Raw genomic sequence first — 19738 nt, forward strand, 5'->3', positions numbered from 1 at the left:
AGGAGAGTGATGGGGTGCTACACCAGATGATCTGGCCTCCACAGTCACCAGACTTGAACCCAATCAAGATGATTTGTAGTGAGCTGGACCGCAGAGTGAAGGCAAAAGGGCCAACAAGTGCTAAGCATCTCTTGGAACTCCTTTAAGATTGTTGATAGATCATTCCCGGTGACCACCTCTTGAAGGTAATCAAGAGAATGCCAAGAGTGTGCAAAGCAGTCATCAAAGCCACAGGTGCTACTTTGAAGACCCTAGAATATACAGGTCCTTCTCAAAAAATTAGCATATAGTGTTAAATTTCATTATTTACCATAATGTAATGATTACAATTAAACTTTCATATATTATAGATTCATTATCCACCAACTGAAATTTGTCAGGTCTTTTATTGTTTTAATACTGATGATTTTGGCATACAACCCCTGATAACCCAAAAAACCTGTCTCAATAAATTAGCATATCAAGAAAAGGTTCTCTAAATGACCTATTACCCTAATCTTCTGAATCAACTAATTAACTCTAAACACATGCAAAAGATACCCGAGGCTTTTAAAAACTCCCTGCCTGGTTCATTACTCAAAACCCCCATCATGGGTAAGACTAGCGACCTGACAGATGTCAAGAAGGCCATCATTGACACCCTCAAGCAAGAGGGTAAGACCCAGAAAGAAATTTCTCAACAAATAGGCTGTTCCCAGAGTGCTGTATCAAGGCACCTCAATGGTAAGTCTGTTGGAAGGAAACAATGTGGCAGAAAACGCTGTACAACGAGAAGAGGTGACCGGACCCTGAGGAAGATTGTGGAGAAGGACCGATTCCAGACCTTGGGGAACCTGAGGAAGCAGTGGACTGAGTCTGGCGTGTGCAGGAAATGGGCTACAGGTGCCGCATTCCCCAGGTAAAGCCACTTTTGAACCATAAACAGCGGCAGAAGCGCCTGACCTGGGCTACAGAGAAGCAGCACTGGACTGTTGCTAAGTGGTCCCAAGTACTTTTTTCTGATGAAAGCAAATTTTGCATGTCATTCGGAAATCAAGGTGCCAGAGTCTGGAGGAAGACTGGGGAGAAGGAAATGCCAAAATGCCTGAATTCCAGTGTCAAGTACCCACAGTCAGTGATGGTGTGGGGTGCCATGTCAGCTGCTGGTGTTGGTCCACTGTGTTTCATCAAGGGCAGGGTCAATGCAGCTAGCTATCAGGAGATTTTGGAGCACTTCATGCTTCCATCGGCTGAAATGCTTTATGGAGATGAAGATTTCATTTTTCAGCACGACCTGGCACCTGCTCACAGTGCCAAAACCACTGGTAAATGGTTTACTGACCATGGTATTACTGTGCTCAATTGGCCTGCCAACTCTCCTGACCTGAACCCCATAGAGAATCTGTGGGATATTGTGAAGAGAAAGTTGAGAGACGCAAGACCCAACACTCTGGATGAGCTTAAGGCCGCTATTGAAGCATCCTGGGCCTCCATAACATCTCAGCAGTGTCACAGGCTGATTGCCTCCATGCCACGCCGCATTGAAGCAGTCATTTCTGCCAAAGGATTCCCGACCAAGTATTGAGTGCATAACTGAACATTATTATTTGATGGTTTTTTTGTTTGGTATTAAAAAACACTTTTATTTGATTGGTCGGGTGAAATATGCTAATTTATTGAGACAGGTTTTTTGGGTTATCAGGAGTTGTATGCCAAAATCATCAGTATTAAAACAATAAAAGACCTGACAAATTTCAGTTGGTGGATAATGAATCTATAATATATGAAAGTTTAATTGTAATCATTACATTATGGTAAATAATGAAATTTAACACTATATGCTAATTTTTTGAGAAGGACCTGTAAGACATAATTTTGAGTTGTTTCACACTTTTTTGTTAAGTATATAATTCCACATGTGTTAATTCATAGTTTTGATGCCTTCAATGTGAATGTACAATTTTCATAGTCATGAAAATACAGAAAAATCTTTAAATGAGGTGTGTCCAATCTTTTGGTCTGTACTGTATATATATATAGAGAGAGAGAGAGAGAAAAAGAGAGAAAAAAAGAGAAAAAAGTTGGAACAGCATCTGATATTACCTCAAGTGTCATGCAAAGCTTTCCCAACCAGTAGTCAAATGGTATCCAATAATAAGAGTAAAAAAAAGGAAAACAGCACAAAAAAATTAAAAAAGTGGGCTTTATTGCTCAAATGGCGTGGCAACATTTCGGATGTAATATCCTTTTTCAGCGCCATTCCTGTCGCAAGTCCTTTGCATATTCAAGTAGCGCTGTTACTCTCCTGTTATGTGAATAGCCCCACCAGGGCCAGGTATACTATTTACTAAACTCATGTAAGGTGTTTCATATATACCTTGATTTCCTTACCCTTTCAATTCCTACAGTTGGCATTACCGTCACCAGACTGCATACAGCCGCCTTTATTCCCATAATTTCATATGACATCCAGGTATCTACCTGTCATATTTATTTTTACAATTACCTTAACCCCTTAACGACCGCGATACGCCTTTTAACGGCGGCCGCTAAGGGTACTTAAACCACAGCGCCGTTAATTAACGGCGCTGTGGAAAAAGTGAATAGCGCCCCCCAGAGTCGGATTTTCTCTGGGGTCTTGGTTGCCGGGGGTAGCCGAGACCCCAGAGAACATGATTCGGGGGTTTTTTACCGACCCCCGAGTTGCGATCGCCGGTAATTAACCGTTTACCGGCGATCGCAAAAAAAAAAAAAAGCGATCTCCCTTTTAATTTCTCTGTCCTCCGATGTGATCGCACATCAGAGGACAGAGAAATGGAGTCCCCGATAGCCCCCCGATACTCACCTACCTCCCCCGGTGCTCCTCGTGGCTGCCGATGGACGCCGCCATCTTCCTCCGGCAAAAAAATGGTGGGCGCATGCGCAGTGCGCCCCCCGGCCGGTACCCGGAGGATCTTTGGGGTCTCAGCTGCCGGGGGTAGCCGAGACCCCAAAGAACATGATCGGGGTCGGTTCTTACCGACTCCTGTTTTGCGATCGCCGGTAATTAACTGTTTACCGGCGGTCGCAAAAAAAAAAAGAAAAGAAAAAGCGATCGGTAATTCTCTGTCCTCTGATGTGATCGCACATCAGAGGACAGAGAAATAGGGGGGTTCGGGGACCCTGCTATACTTTCCGGTGTCCCTGGGTCCTCCTGCGTCCCCTCCTGCCCGCCGGCTTCTTCCTATGGAAAGAAAATGGCGGGCGCATGCGCAGTGCGCCCGCTCTCTGCTGCCATCTGCCGGCTGGCAGGAGAGAGGAGTTGGGGAAAAAATTAGGGTTAGGGTTAGGGTTGAGGCTAATTTAGGGTTAGGGTTGGGGCTAAATTTAGGCTTAGTGTTGGGGCTAGGGTTAGGGTTAGGGTTAGGCTTCTTTCACACTTGCGTCGGTACGGGGCTGTTGCAATGCGTCGGCCCGACGTACCGATGCACGTTGTGAAAATTGTGCACAACGTGGGCAGCGGATGCAGTTTTTCAATGCATCCACTGCCCAGTCTATGTCCTGGGGAGGAGGGGGCAGAGTTACGGCCACGCATGAGCGGAAATGGCGGACACGACTTACAAAAAAAAGGTTACATTGAATGGTTTTTTTGTGACGACTGTCCGCCAAAACACAACAGATCCAGTGCACGACGGACGCGACGTGTGGCCATCCATCGGCAACACAAGTCTATGGGCAAAAAAGGCATCCTGCGGGCACATTTGCAGGATCCGTTTTTTGTCCAAAACGACGGATTGCGACGGATGCCACATGACGCAAGTGTGAAAGTAGCCTTAGGGTTAGGGTTGGGGCTAAAGTTAGGGCTAGGGTTAGGGCTAAAGTTAGGGTTAGGGCTAGGGTTGGGGCTAAAATTAGGGTTAGGGTTACGGCTAAAGTTAGGGTTAGTGCTAGGGTTGGGGCTAAAATTAGGGTTGGGGCTAAAGTTAGGGTTAGGACTAGGGTTGGGGCTAAAGTTAGGGTTAGGGCTAAGGTTGGGGCTAAAGTTAGGGCTAGGGTTGAGGCTAAAGTTAGGGTTAGAGTTGGGATTAGGGTTTGGATTAGGGTTGGTATTAGGGTTAGGGTTGGCATTAGGGTTACGTTTGGGATTAGGGTTAAGGTTAGGGTTGGGATTAGGTTTAGGGGTGTATTGGGATTAGGGTTAAGTTTGAGGTTAGGGTTGAGATTAGGATTAGGGGTGTGTTGGATTTAGGGTTTTGATTAGGGTTGTTTTGGGGTTAGGGTTGTGATTATCATTAGGGTTGTGATTAGGATTATGGATCGGGTTGGGATTGGGGTTAGGGGTGTGTTGGGGTTAGGGTTGGAGTTAGAATTGGGGGGTTTCCACTGTTTAGGTACATCAGGGGATCTCCAAAAACGACAGCCAATTTTGCGCTCAAAAAGTCAAATGGTGCTCCCTCCCTTCTGAGCTCTGTGGTGCGCCCAAACAGTGGTTTACCCCCACATATGGGGCATCAGCGTACTCGGGATAAATTGGACAACTTTTGGGGTCCAATTTCTCCTGTTACTTTTGTGAAAATAAAAACTTGGGGGCTAAGAAATCTTTTTTGTGGGAAAAAAAATATTTTTTATTTTCACAACTCTGCATTATAAACTTCTGTGAAGCACTTGTGCATTCAACGTTCTCACCACATATCTAGATAAGTTCCACGGGGGGTCTAGTTTCCAAAATGGGGTCACTTGTGGGAGGTTTCTACTGTTTAGGCACATCAGGGGCTCTCCAAACACGACATGGCGTCCGATCTCAATTCCAGCCAATTCTACATTGAAAAAGTAAAACGGCACTCCTTCTCTTCCAAGCTCTGTGGTGCGCCCAAACAGTGGTTTACCCCCACATATGGGGTATCAACGTACTCAGGAGAAATTGCCCAACAACTGTTGTGGTCTAATTTCTCCTGTTACCCTTGTGAAAATAAGAATTTGTGGGCAAAAATATCATTTTTGTGTAAACAAATGCGATTTTTTATTTTCACGGCTCTACGTTATAAACTTCTGTGAAGCACTTGGGGGTTCAAAGTGCTCAGCACACATCTAGATAAGTTCCTTAAGGGGTCTAGTTTCCAAAATGGTGTCCCTTGTGGGGGGTTTCCACTGTTTAGGCACATCAGGGGCTCTCTAAACGTGACATGGCATCCAATCTCAATTCCAGCCAATTCTGCATTGAAAAAGTCAAACGGCGCTCCTTCACTTCCAAGCTCTGCAGTGCACCCAAACAGTGGTTTACCCCCACATATGGGGTATCAGCGTATTCAGGAGAAATTGCACAACTAAATATATGGTTACATTTCTGTTTTTACACTTGTGAAAATAAAAAAAATGGTTCTGAATTAAAATATTTGCAAAAAAAGTTAAATGTTCATTTTTTCCTTCCACATTGTTTCAGTTCCTGTGAAGCACGTAAAGGGTAAATTAACTTCTTGAATGTGGTTTTGAGCACCTTGAGGGGTGCAGTTTTTAGAATGGTGTCACACTTGGTTATTTTCTATCATATAGACCCCTCAAAATGACTTCAAATGTGATGTGGTCCCTAAAAAAAATGGTGTTGTAAAAATGTGAAATTGCTGGTCAACTTTTAACCCTTATAACTCCCTAACAAAAAAAAATTTTGTTTCCAAAATTGTGCTGATGTAAAGTAGATATGTGGGAAATGTTATTTATTAACTATTTTTCGTGACATATCTCTGTGATTTAAGGGCATAAAAATACTAATTTTGAAAATTGCAAAATTTTAAACATTTTCGCCATATTTCCATTTTTTTCATAAATAATCACAAGTAATATCGAAGAAATGTTACCACTATCTTGAAGTACAATATGTCTCGAAAAAACAGTCTCAGAATCAGCGGGATCCGTTAAAGTGTTCCAGAGTTATAACCTCATAAAGTGACAGTGGTCAAAATTGTAAAAATTGGCTCGGTCATTAAGTACCAAATTGGCTCTGTCACTAAAGGTACCTTCACACGAAGCGACGCTGCAGCGATAGCGACAACGATGCCGATCGCTGCAGCGTCGCTGTTTGGTCGCTGGAGAGCTGTCACACAGACCACTCTCCAGCGACCAACGATGCCGAGGTCCCCGGGTAACCAGGGTGAACATCGGGTTGCTAAGCGCAGGGCCACGCTTAGTAACCCGATGTTTACCCTGGTTACCAGCGTAAAAGTAAAAATAACAAACAGTACATACTCACCTGCGCGTCCCCCGGCGTCCGCTTCCTGCACTGTGTGAGCGCCGGCCCTAACAGCAGAGCGGTGACGTCACCGCTGTGCTTTTACTTTCACTTTAGGGCCGGCGCTCAGTCAGAGCAGGAAGCGGATGGCAGGGGACGCGCAGGTGAGTATGTACTGTTTGTTTTTTTTACTTTTACGCTGGTAACCAGGGTAAACATCGGGTTACTAAGCGCGGCCCTGCGCTTAGTAACCCGATATTTACCCTGGTTACCAGCATAAAACATCGCTGGTATCGTTGCTTTTGGTGTCAAACCTGACGATACACGCCAGTCTGACGACCAAATAAAGTTCTGAACTTTATTCAACGACCAGTGATATCACAGCAGGATCCAGATCGCTGCTGCGTGTCAAACACAACGATATCGCTATCCAGGACGCTGCAACGTCACGGATCATTGTCGTTCTCGTTGTAAAGTCGTTTCGTGTGAAGGTACCTTAAGGGGTTAAGGTCACTAGTCAAAGCATAACTGCCATCAACCCTTTGTTACTAAGATTATTTTAGGAAGGTTATTTTCCCTACAGCACAAAACTGGCAATTTCTCTTGCAGCACAAAACTATTAACTGTGGATTCACTTTCTTCAACCGGGATATTATAACAAAGTGTTTCTTTTCCAGGTACTTCCATGCTTCCACACCTAGTTAACGTTACATTTACTGAAACAGTCTTTATTACCCCTGGTTGGGGAGAAACTACTATATCCTTTTCCAATATCGGAGAGTTCCACAGTCTTCAAATAATAGTCTTTGATGATCTATTTTATATGCTCTTACAGAACGTTGGTCATTGCTCTTATCCTTCCGTAAAGGGAACCTGTCACCCTGTTTTTTAAAGATGAGATAAAAAAAAGCGTTAAATAGGGGCAGAGCTGTGCTTTACATTAGTGTCTTTTTTGTGCCTTTATTCCACCCCTATGCTGCCGAAATACCTTTGTAAAGTCGCCGTTTTGTGCTGTCACTCACACTGGTCTGGTCATATGGGCGTTATGAAATTGCGGTTCCTCCCCCACCTCTTGCGATTCCCTGCGAAATTTATTCCTGCCGTTGGCGCTGTCTTTAGCGCCTGCGCAGTAACGTCTAATTTGGCGCCTGCGCATTATGCTTTGCCCAACCGTGGGCATCGCTTACTTTACATCACTGCGCATGCGCGGGTCGTCACTTTAACCTGGGTGCCCCGGAAGTGATCATATGCGCATAGTATTTATCTGGATGTCGGTAAAATTTTCTCTGCCCGAACGTAAGTTTGGTGCCAAAATCGCTTATCTATCTATCTATCTATCTATCTATCTATCTATCTATCTATCTATCTATCTATCTATCTGTCTATCTATCTATGTATTATCTATCGTTCTTTCTATCTATCTATTATCTATCTATCGTTCTTTCTATCTATCTATCTATCTATCTATCTTTCTATCTATCTATTCTCTATCTATCTATCGTTCTATCTATCTATCGATCTTTCTATCTATTATCTATCTATGTATCTATTTATCTATTATCTATCTATCTATTTATCTATCTATTATCTATCTATTATCTATCTATCGTTCTTTCTATCTATCTATCTATCTTTCTATCTATTATCTATCTATCTAGCTATCTATCTATGTATCTATTTATCTATCTATTATCTATCTATCTATCTATCTATCTATCTATCTATCTATCTATCTATTTATCTATCATCTATCTATTATCTATCTTTCTATCTATCTATCGATCTATCTATCGTTATTTCTATCTTTCTATCTATCTATTATCTATCTATCATTCTTTCTATCTATCTAACTATCTATCTATGTATCTATCTATCTATCTATCTATCTATTATCTATCTATCGTTTTTTCTATCTATCTATCCATCTTTCTATCTATCTATTATCTATCTATTGTTCTATCTATCAATCTATTTTCTATCTATCGTTCTTTCAATCTATCTATCTATCTATCTATCTATCGATCTTTCTATCTATCTATTATCTATTTATCTATCGTTCTATCTATCTATCTATCTATCTATCTATCTATCTATCTATTATCTATCTATCGTTCTATCTATCTATTATCTATATATCTATTGTTCTTTCTATCTATCTATCTATCTATCTATCTATCTATCGATCTTTCTATTGATCTATTATGTATCTATCTATCTATCTATCTATCGATCTATCATCTATCTATCTCTTTTCAGCTAGCTATCCCGTTCTATCTATGGTATACCTTCTAACTTTCTTATTCTTTCTTTTTATCTATTTATCTATCTCATCTATCTACGAGCAGATTACATACAACTTACACCCGGTGAAATAAACACTGTGACACACACCCAGCGATATACAACTTGCAATCTACCACATTTGACATGCAACATACGACTTTCAACATACTATGTGCGACATGCAACATCAGACTACATACGACTACATGCGACATGCAAGAACATGCGACTACATGCAACATGCAAGAACATGCGACTACATGCAACATGCAACAACATGCGACTACATGCGACATGCAACAACATGCGACTACAAGCGACATGCAACAACATGCGACTACATGTGACATGCAATAAGCGACTGCATGACAAAATGCGACAACAGGAGAAGTCATTATTATGGGGGACTTCAACTACCCTGAAATAGATTGGGGAACAGAAACCTGCAGTTCCAGCAAAGGTAATCGGTTTTTGACAACTATGAGAGACAATTACCTTTCACAACTGGTTCAGGACCCAACAAGGAGGGGGGCACTGCTAGACCTAATATTAACCAACAGGCCAGACCGCATATCAAATATAAGGGTTGGGGGTCACTTGGGGAAGAGTGATCACAAAATAATAAGTTTTCATGTAACCTTTAATAAGATGGGTAGTAGGGGGGCGACAAGGACACTAAACTTCAGGAGGGCAAATTTCCAACGGATGAGAGAGGATCTTGGTGCAATTAACTGGGATGATATCCTGAGACACAAAAATACACAAAGAAAATGGGAGACGTTTATTAGCATCCTGGATAGGACCTATGCACAGTATATACCGTATGGGAATAAACATACTAGAAATAGGAGGAAACCAATATGGCTAAATAGAGCTGTAAGGGGCGCAATAAGGGACAAAAAGAAAGCATTTAGAGAATTAAAGGAAGTAGGTAGTGAGGAGGCATTAAATAAATACAAAAAATTAAATACATTCTGTAAAAAGCAAATCAAGGCAGCAAAGATTGAGACAGAGAGACTCATTGCCAGAGAGAGTAAAAATAATCCCAAAATATTCTTTAACTATATAAATAGTAAGAAACTAAAAAATGACAGTGTTGGCCCCCTTAAAAATAGTCTGGGTGAAATGGTGGATGAGGATGAGGAAAAAGCCAATATGCTAAATGACTTTTTTTCATCAGTATTTACAAAAGAAAATCCCATGGCAGACAAAATGACTAGTGATAAAAATTCCCCATTAAATGTCACCTGCTTAACCCAGCAGGAAGTACAGCGGCGTCTAAAAATAACTAAAATTGACAAATCTCCAGGCCCGGATGGGATACACCCCCGAGTACTGCAGGAACTAAGTACAGTCATTGATAGACCATTATTTTTAATCTTTAAAGACTCCATAATAACAGGGTCTGTACCACAGGACTGGCGTGTAGCAAATGTGGTGCCAATATTCAAAAAAGGGGCAAAAACTGAACTCGGTAATTATAGGCCAGTAAGCTTAACCTCTACTGTGGGTAAAATCCTGGAGGGCACTCTAAGGGATGCTATGCTGGAGTATCTGAAGAGGAATAACCTCATGACCCAGTATCAGCACGGGTTTACTAGGGACCGTTCATGTCAGACTAATTTGATCAGCTTCTATGAAGAGGTAAGTTCCGGACTGGACCAAGGGAACCCAGTGGACGTAGTGTATATGGACTTTTCCAAAGCTTTTGATACGGTGCCACACAAAAGGTTGTTACATAAAATGAGAGTAATGGGGATAGGGGAAAATATGTGTAAGTGGGTTGAGAGCTGGCTCAGGGATAGGAAACAAAGGGTGGTTATTAATGGAGCACACTCGGACTGGGTTGCGGTTAGCAGTGGGGTACCACAGGGGTCAGTATTGGGCCCTCTTCTTTTTAACATATTTATTAATGACCTTGTAGGGGGCATTCAGAGTAGAATTTCAATATTTGCAGATGACACTAAACTCTGCAGGGTAATCAATACAGGGGAGGACAATTTTATATTACAGGATGCTTTATGTAAACTAGAAGCTTGGGCTGATAAATGGCAAATGAGCTTTAATGGGGATAAATGTAAGGTCATGCACTTGGGTAGAAGTAATAAGATGTATAACTATGTGCTTAATTCTAAAACTCTGGGCAAAACCGTCAATGAAAAAGACCTGGGTATATGGGTGGATGACAAACTCATATTCAGTGGCCAGTGTCAGACAGCTGCTACAAAGGCAAATAAAATAATGGGATGTATTAAAAGAGGCATAGATGCTCATGAGGAGAACATAATTTTACCTCTATACAAGTCACTAGTTCGACCACACTTAGAATACTGTGCACAGTTCTGGTCTCCGGTGTATAAGAAAGACATAGCTGAACTGGAGCGGGTGCAGAGAAGAGCGACCAAGGTTATTAAAGGACTGGGGGGTCTGCAATACCAAGATAGGTTATTACACTGGGGGCTATTTAGTTTGGAAAAACGAAGACTAAGGGGTGATCTTATTTTAATGTATAAATATATGAGGGGACAGTACAAAGACCTTTCTGATGATCTTTTTAATCATAGACCTGAGACAGGGACAAGGGGGCATCCTCTACGTCTGGAGGAAAAAAGGTTTAAGCATAATAACAGACGCGGATTCTTTACTGTAAGAGCAGTGAGACTATGGAACTCTCTGCCGTATGATGTTGTAATGAGTGATTCTTTAATTAAATTTAAGAGGGGACTGGATGCCTTTCTGGAAAAGTATAATGTTACAGGGTATATACACTAGATTCCTTGATAAGGCGTTGATCCAGGGAACTAGTCTGATTGCCGTATGTGGAGTCGGGAAGGAATTTTTTTCCCCATGGTGGAGTTACTCTTTGCCACATGGGTTTTTTTTGCCTTCCTCTGGATCAACATGTTAGGGCATGTTAGGTTAGGCTATGGGTTGAACTAGATGGACTTACAGTCTTCCTTCAACCTTAATAACTATGTAACTATGTAACATGCGACATTCAACATGTGCCTACATGCGACATACAACAACATGCGGCGACATGCAACAACATGCGACATGCAACAACATGCAACATGCGATTACATGTCACATGCAACAACATGCAACATGCAACTACATGCGACAACATGCCACATGCGACTACATGCGACATGCAACATGCGACTACATGCAACAACATGCAACCACATGCGACATGCAACATGCGACTACATGCGACATGCAACAACATGCAACATGCATAACCATGCGTCAGCATGAAACATGCAGAACCATGCGACATGCGATAGCATGCGAGTTGCGACAGAATGCGACATGCGGTGACATGCAAAATGCAGCATGCAACATACACCATACACAACATACATACAATACATACATACAGACACACAGTACATATAACATAGATTACATACTCACCATCACTTGTCACTTTGATCCCCGAAGCCAGTGTCATCTCTAAAAAATTTTCAAATAACAAAAAAAAAAAATACTCCCTGTCCGCAGAAATCCAATGTAAACGAGTGTCCCACGACGATCTCCCGTGGAGAGCAGGAGCATCTGCTGATGTGACTGCTCTCCAGGGGCTCCAGGAACACAATGATGAAAGGTATCCTTCCACAATGTGTTCCTCACAATGTATTCCTACACCACTGTGAGAAAATAGTCCCTGGCCTCACTTCTGGCAATGCTGTTCAGGCAGCTTTGCCAGAAAGTGAGACTATAAACTAAGGTTAACCTCTTCAGTGATGCACTGCAGGAGACATTGTCTCCTGTCAGAGTGTCACTGAGGGTCCTATAGAGCAGTGACATCACCCAATGTCACTGTTCTATAGGGGAGATCGTCATGGGACACGCGTTAGTTATTGGACTCCGGCGAAGACAGGTAGTATACGATTTATTATTTTAGTTTTTTTACAGGTGCAGAACTATGGTAAGTATGGTCAAATGAAGAATATTAAAAAAAATTTTGGAAAAATGTGTGTGTGTGTTTTATTAACCCATTACTATCATTGGATTACTAACGGATAGGCGTCTTATTGACGCCTCTCCGTTATTAACCCGGCTTAATGTCACCTTACAATAGCAAGGTGACATTAACCCCTTATTACCCCATATCCCACGGCTACACAGGAGTGGGAAAAGAGGGGCTAAGTGCCGGAATTGGCGCATCTTACAGATATGCCATTTCTGGGGCGGCTGCGTACTGGTGTTTGTAGCCGGGGGGGACCAATATCCATGGACCCTCTCTAGGCTATGAATATCAGCCCGCAGCTGTCTGCGTAGCCTTTCTGGCTATAAAATATAGGGGGACCCCACGTCATTTTTTTTGGGGGGGTCACCTTATTTTAATAGCCAGTAAAGGCTACGCAGACAGCTGCGTGCTGATATTCATAGCAGGCTACAAAGATTGGTCCACGGCCGTCGGCTTTCCCCCTCTGGCGCAGAAAATTCCGCGGGAGCCCACGCCTTTTTTTTGGGGGGGGGGCTTCTCTTTGTCAAACTTCTAACATCGTTACTTGCTTCCCACCATGGGTTCATGAAGTTTTGCTATCTATCTGTAATTTTAATCCTGATACAGTTAGGATAATTGGACGTCAGTGCCATATATCCACTGTGGTAAACAGTAAAGGCTGAGTCACACATAACGATATCGTTAACGATATCGTTGCAACGTCACGCTTTTGGTGACGTAAGCAATGATCCCGCTAACGATCTCGTTATGTGTGACAGCGACCAACGATCAGGCCCCTGCTGGGAGATCGCTGGTCGATGGGAATGATCAGGACCTTTTTTTGGTCGCTGATCACCCGCTGTCATCGCTGGATCGGCGTGTGTGACGCCAATCCAGCGATGTGTTCACTTGTAATCAGGGTAAATATCGGGTTACTAAGCGCAGGGCCGCACTTAGTAACCCGATATTTACCCTGGTTACCATTGTAAAAGTTAAAAAAAAAAACACTACATACTCACATTCTGATGTCTGTCACGTCCCCCGCCATCCACAGGGTTAAAACTGGGAATGCACGCGCTGCTGCCGAGAGCTTCCCTGCACTGAATGTGTCAGCGCCAGCCGTAAAGCAGAGCACAGCGGTGACGTCACCGCTGTGCTCTGCTTTACGGCCGGCGCATAAACAGTCAACCCTGTGGACGCCGGGGGACATGACAGACATCAGAATGTGAGTATGTACCCTGCGCTTAGTAACCCGATATTTACCCTGATTACAAGTGAACACATCGCTGGATCGGCGTCACACACGGGGGGTTGGTGACCCCCCCAAAAAATGACGTGGGGTCTCCCTATATTTTATAGCCAGAAAGGCTACGCAGACATAGCCTAGAGAGGGTCCATGGATATTGGTCCCCCCCGGCTACAAACACCAGTAAGCAGCTGCCCCAGAAATGGCACATCTGTAAGATGCGCCAATTCTGGCACTTAGCCCCTCTCTTCCCACTCCCGTGTAGCGGTGGGATATGGGGTAATAAGGGGTTAATGTCACCTTGCTATCGTAAGGTGACATTAAGCCGGGTTAATAACGGAGAGGAGTCAATAAGACGCCTATCCGTTAGTAATCCAATGATAGTTAATAAAACACACACACACATTTTTCCAAAAATTTTTTTTAATATTCTTCATTTGACCATACTTACCATAGTTCTGCACCTGTAAAAAAACTAAAATAATAAATGGTATACTACCTGTCTTCGCCGGAGTCCAATAACTAACGCGTGTCCCACGACGATCTCCCCTATAGAACAGTGACATCGGGTGATGTCACTGCTCTATAGGACCCTCAGTGACACTCTGACAGGAGACAATGTCTCCTGCAGTGCATCACTGAAGAGGTTAACCTTAGTTCATAGTCTCAATTTCTGGCAAAGCTGCCTGATCAGCATTGCCAGAAGTGAGGCCAGGGACTATTTTCTCACAGTGGTGTAGGAATACATTGTGAGGAACATATTGTGGAAGGATACCTTCCATCATTGTGTTCCTGGAGCCCCTGGAGAGCAGTCACATCAGCAGATGCTTCTGCTCTTCACAGGAGATCGTCGTGGGACACTCGTTTACATTGGATTTCTGCAGACAGGGAGTATATATTTTTTTTGTTGTTTGAAATTTTTTTAGAGATGACACTGGCTTCGGGGATCAAACTGACAAGTGATGGTGAGTGTGTAATCTATGTTATATGTACTGTATGTCTGTATGTATGTATTGTATGTATGTTTTGTATGGTGTATGTTGCATGCTGCATGTTGCATGTCGTCGCATGCTGTCGCAACTCGCATGCTATCATGTCGCATGGTTCTGCACATCGCATGTTGTTGCATGTCGCATGTAGTCTTATGTTGTTGCATGTCGCATGTTGTTGCATGTCGCATATTGTTGCATGTGACATGTAGTCACATGTTGTTGCATGTTGCATGCAGTTGCATGTTGCTGCATGTTGCATGTTGTTGCATGTTGCATGTTGTTGCATGTCGCATGTTGTTGCATGGCGCATGTAGTCGCATGTTGCATGTCGCATGTTGTTGCATGTCGCGTGTACTCGCATGTTGTCGCATGTTGTTGCATGTAGTCGCATGCTGTTGCATGTCGCATGTTGCATGTTGTTGAATGTCGCATGTTGTTGCATGTGACATGCAGTCGCATGTTGTTGCATGTTGCATGTAGTCGCATGATGTTGCTTGTTGCATGTTGCTGCATGTCTCATGTAGTCGCATGTTGTTGCATGTCGCATGTAGTCGCATGTTGTTGCATGTCGCTTGTTGCATGTTGTCGCATGTAGAATGTTGTTGCATGTAGTCGCATGTTGCATGTAGTCGCATGTTGTTGCATGTCGCATGTTGTTGCATGTCGCATGTGGTAGCATGTTGTCGCATGTCTCATGTAGCCGCATGTTGTTGCATGTCGCATGTATTCGCATGTTGCATGTCGCATGATGTTGCATGTCGCATGTTGTAGCATGTTGTAGCAGGTATCTGCATGTTGTTGAATGTCGCATGTAGTTGCATGTTGCATGTAGCATGTTGTCGCATGTTGTTGCATGTCGCATGTAGACGCATGCCGCATGTTGTTGCATGTCGGATGTAGTCGCATGTAATTGCATGTCGCATGTAGTCGCATTTTTCTTGCATGTTGCATTGCATGTTGCTGCATGTGGCATGTAGTCGTATGTTGCATGTTGTTGCATGTTGTATGTAGTTGCATGTTGTTGCATGTGTCATGTAGTCACATGTAGTCGCATGTTGCATGTGGCATGTCGCATGTTGTTGCATGTTGCATGTAGTCGCATGTTGTTGCATGACGCATGTAGTCGCATGGTGCATGTTGTTGCATGTCGCATGTATTCGCATGTAGTCTCATGTTGCATGTCGCCTGCTGTTGCATATCACATGTAGTCGCATGTTGCGTGTCGCATGTTTTCGTATGTCACATGTTGTCGTCGCACGATGCATGTCGAACATAGTATGTTGAAATTCGTATGTTGCATGTCAAATGTGGTAGTTTGAAAGTCGTATATCGCTGGGTGTATGTCATAAGTGTTTATGTTGCCGGGTGTATGTTGTATGTAATCTGCTCTTAGATAGATGAGATAGATAAATAGATAGAAAGAAGGAATAAAAGTTAGAAGGTATACCATAGATAGAATGGGATAGGTAGCTGAAAAGAGATAGATAGATAATAGATAGATAGATTGATCGATCGATCGATAGATAGATAGATAGATAGAAAGATAGATAGATAGATAGATAGAACGATAGATAAATAGATAATAGATAGATAGAAAGATAAATAGATAGATAGTAAGAACGATAGATAGAAAGATCGATAGATAGAAAGATCGATAGATAGAAAGATCGATAGATAAAAGATAGATAGAAAGAACGATAGATAGATAATAGATAGATAGGTAGATAGATAGATAGAATCCAAGCATGCAAGAAACGAGGGCACTCACCCGTCTTCTAATTTCAAGCTTTATTCACAATATTTTCCATTAAAATTCATGGCCGGAGTTGCCGGAACCAGAGCCGGAGCTCATGTGAGCAGGGGAGTGTGGGGACGACGGCCGTTTCGCGCTGTGCTTTGCGCTTCTACGGGTCACTCAGTGTGAAAGCAAAACAGCGGAAATATAGTGCCGTGCTCGGCACTTCCCTCCACCTGTTCGCCCTCCCACCAATTAAAACACATAAAACATAAAAGGCACAATTAAAAACAACTCATCAGAATCAATACATCCTTGAAGATACAGAATATACACGCTAAATAGTTACAATTGCCCTGACTGATAACAATTCATGTCTATATATTTTTTTATTTCAAACTAACACTTACATGTCATCTATCTAATGTGGTGCTTGATGTCCTACAATCACTATCATACTTCATTATTTTTCAACCTTCTCAGAGGAAAATAGAAAGATCTACTCTGTCATTGAAGCCCAAGGGTCCCATCGCGTCACTGCGCATATTACTCAGAAAAAAGCGGAGAAATTGCTGCCGGAGTTCCCCACCAGACCCCACTGGTATCATATCCCAAAAGTGCACAAGTCTGTTCGGTGCCCACCCGGTCGGCCAATCGTGTCTGGGATAGGGTCTCTGACCGAGCCCCTGTCCCAGTACATTGATTGGTTGTTACGACCAATATTAAAGGATATTCCCGCTTACCTTAGGGATACTAATTCCTTTTTGAATATTGTGAATAAAGCTTGAAATTAGAAGACGGGTGAGTGCCCTCGTTTCTTGCATGCTTGGATTGTGTTTATGACTAATTTTCTGAGGAGCACCCGAAGTTGAGAAAAACACCGAGTTGACATAGCCATTTGCGAAGCACCCAAATCGGGTTGCGCCTTCTGGAGACAGCTATAAGCACAGAGGCAGTGCCGCACGATTAACTTATTTTGCATATGGTGAATTTTATCTGGACTTGACAATTGAGCTGAGCACGTCTAAAAACTGTGTCGATATATTATATGTGCAGTGTTGATACAATTAACAGATGGAACAAATGGATTTAACAACCGGTCAACCCAGGGCAGGGTTGCAAGCTGGCCGGGAAGATGTCGACAATTATTTCCGAGAGTGTGAGCAGGTGGAGGGGGTACACGCATTGAGCACTAAGGCTTTAGAATACAGAATGACAAATTTGGCTGAAAAGGAGATTAAACTATTCTGGACGAACAAGTCCCTACAATCGTATTGCGATAATGGAAGAGTCCCTCGTGGACTAAGGGTCTGGAAACAGATTTCGCAGCATGAAGATGATTTAGATTTCCGTAGAGAATGGGAAAACATCATGCTGAGGTGTTCGCAGGAATTGTTGTCTCTAGTTTTGAAAACAAATATACGAAGTTATGATGCTCTGAATGGTGATTTAGTTAAAACGCAAGCAGAACTGAAAGCGAGAATGCCGGAAGGTCAGTGGATTGCTTTTAACAAAAAACTTGATAGTAAACTTACATTGATTCAAGCTAATGTGAAACAGAGGAAAAAAGATAAATTTGTCCGTGACAAAATGGATTTCGACACAGGACGCATATTCACTTATAATAAAGAGGGTAACTACAGAGGTGGAAATTTTAATAACCGAAGAAGGAGGTTTGGAAATAGAAATAAAAATCGGAAAAACGGTTATTTAACGACTGAGTCAGATTCAAGCTTGAGTGACGGAGCAGGTGCAGCAATCAGTTCATTGGAAGTATTGACAACAGGAGGGAATGAGACTGGTGAAAATCCGATCCCTTTAGGAGAAAGACCCGGAGGGGTGGAAGGAAGAATCGGGTCAAGCAAACAGCACAAGCGGAAACATGTAGCATGGACACACAGATATTAGATGCTCCGGTTGGAGACACGGTTATTAATTTGACCGATCATGTACTGACCGCATCTCATTTATCTCTATTAAGCAAAGGTCTGGGGTTTTGTATTCCACAAGAATTCGATATGACTGACTTTAAGATTGACCTTTTTAAATCCATGAGAAAAATTCATCTTTATAAAGCATTCAATAATAAAACTACGATTAATAATGCCCCAGATGGGGAGATCCCGGTGTCTATTGGACCGTTGGGATTCATGGCAGGCACAGGGTCATTGGCGGACATGGGGGATAAAGCCAGACTGTTGTTAGGCATTAATGAGGAATACACCGAATATGGATATCAGGAAGAAAAAAATAAGGTGGCCCCTTTCACTGGAGGAGTCCCCTCTAGATTCATGCCAGTAATATCTCCTGGCAATGTAGTAGATTTATTTGAAGCACAGGTCATAAGGGACGTTGAAGCCTTGATTTATAAAAAATCCCCAAAAAATTTTACTCAAGATGAATTTAGGGCCCTCCATGAAATACAGAAGTGGGAAGATACGATAGTACGGGCCGCAGACAAGGGGGGTAAGACGGTGCTCTTGCCCAGATCGTACTACATCAGTGAAGCTAGAAGGCAATTGACAAATACAACGGTATACAAATTACTACCGAGTAATCCTCTGCATGGATATAAGTCGGAATTAAGATCCTTTTTGAGGAAATATGTAGAAAAGGGAGTTATTACTCAGAAAAAAGCGGAGAAATTGCTGCCGGAGTTCCCCACCAGACCCCACTGGTATCATATCCCAAAAGTGCACAAGTCTGTTCGGTGCCCACCCGGTCGGCCGATCGTGTCTAGGATAGGGTCTCTGACCGAGCCCCTGTCCCAGTACATTGATTGGTTGTTACGACCAATATTAAAGGATATTCCCGCTTACCTTAGGGATACTAATTCCTTTTTGAGTAGTATACAAAATTTTGGCTGGCAGGATAATTATGCCTTAGCCTCCATAGATGTGGAGAGCCTTTATACAAGGATACCTCAAGAGTTAGGGGTTGAGGCAATTGAGCAGATTTTGTGCACTACGGATAGGAGTAGAGAATTCATTGAATTTGTGTGCGAGGGTTTGAGATTTATTCTCGCACACAATGCGTTTATGTTTCTGGACGACTGGTACGTTCAGAGAGTGGGGACTGCGATGGGGACTCCGGCAGCATGTACCTTCGCCAATTTATTTCTTAGTTATTTTGAGGAGAAATATATCTATGCAGACATTAATATGTATTTGCGCCATATTAAATTTTATCAAAGATACATAGATGATGTAGTACTGATCTGGGACAGCACAGAGGAAGTCTTTAATGATTTTGTAGCTTACCTAAATGAGGGTAACAAAATGAATATGGCTTTTACGTCAGTGTTTGGGGGGCGGCGCCTTGAATTCCTAGATGTCTTAGTAGAAGT

The sequence above is a fragment of the Ranitomeya variabilis genome, chromosome 1, assembly GCF_051348905.1.
Source record: "Ranitomeya variabilis isolate aRanVar5 chromosome 1, aRanVar5.hap1, whole genome shotgun sequence".
Classification (NCBI taxonomy): Eukaryota; Metazoa; Chordata; class Amphibia; order Anura; family Dendrobatidae; genus Ranitomeya; species Ranitomeya variabilis.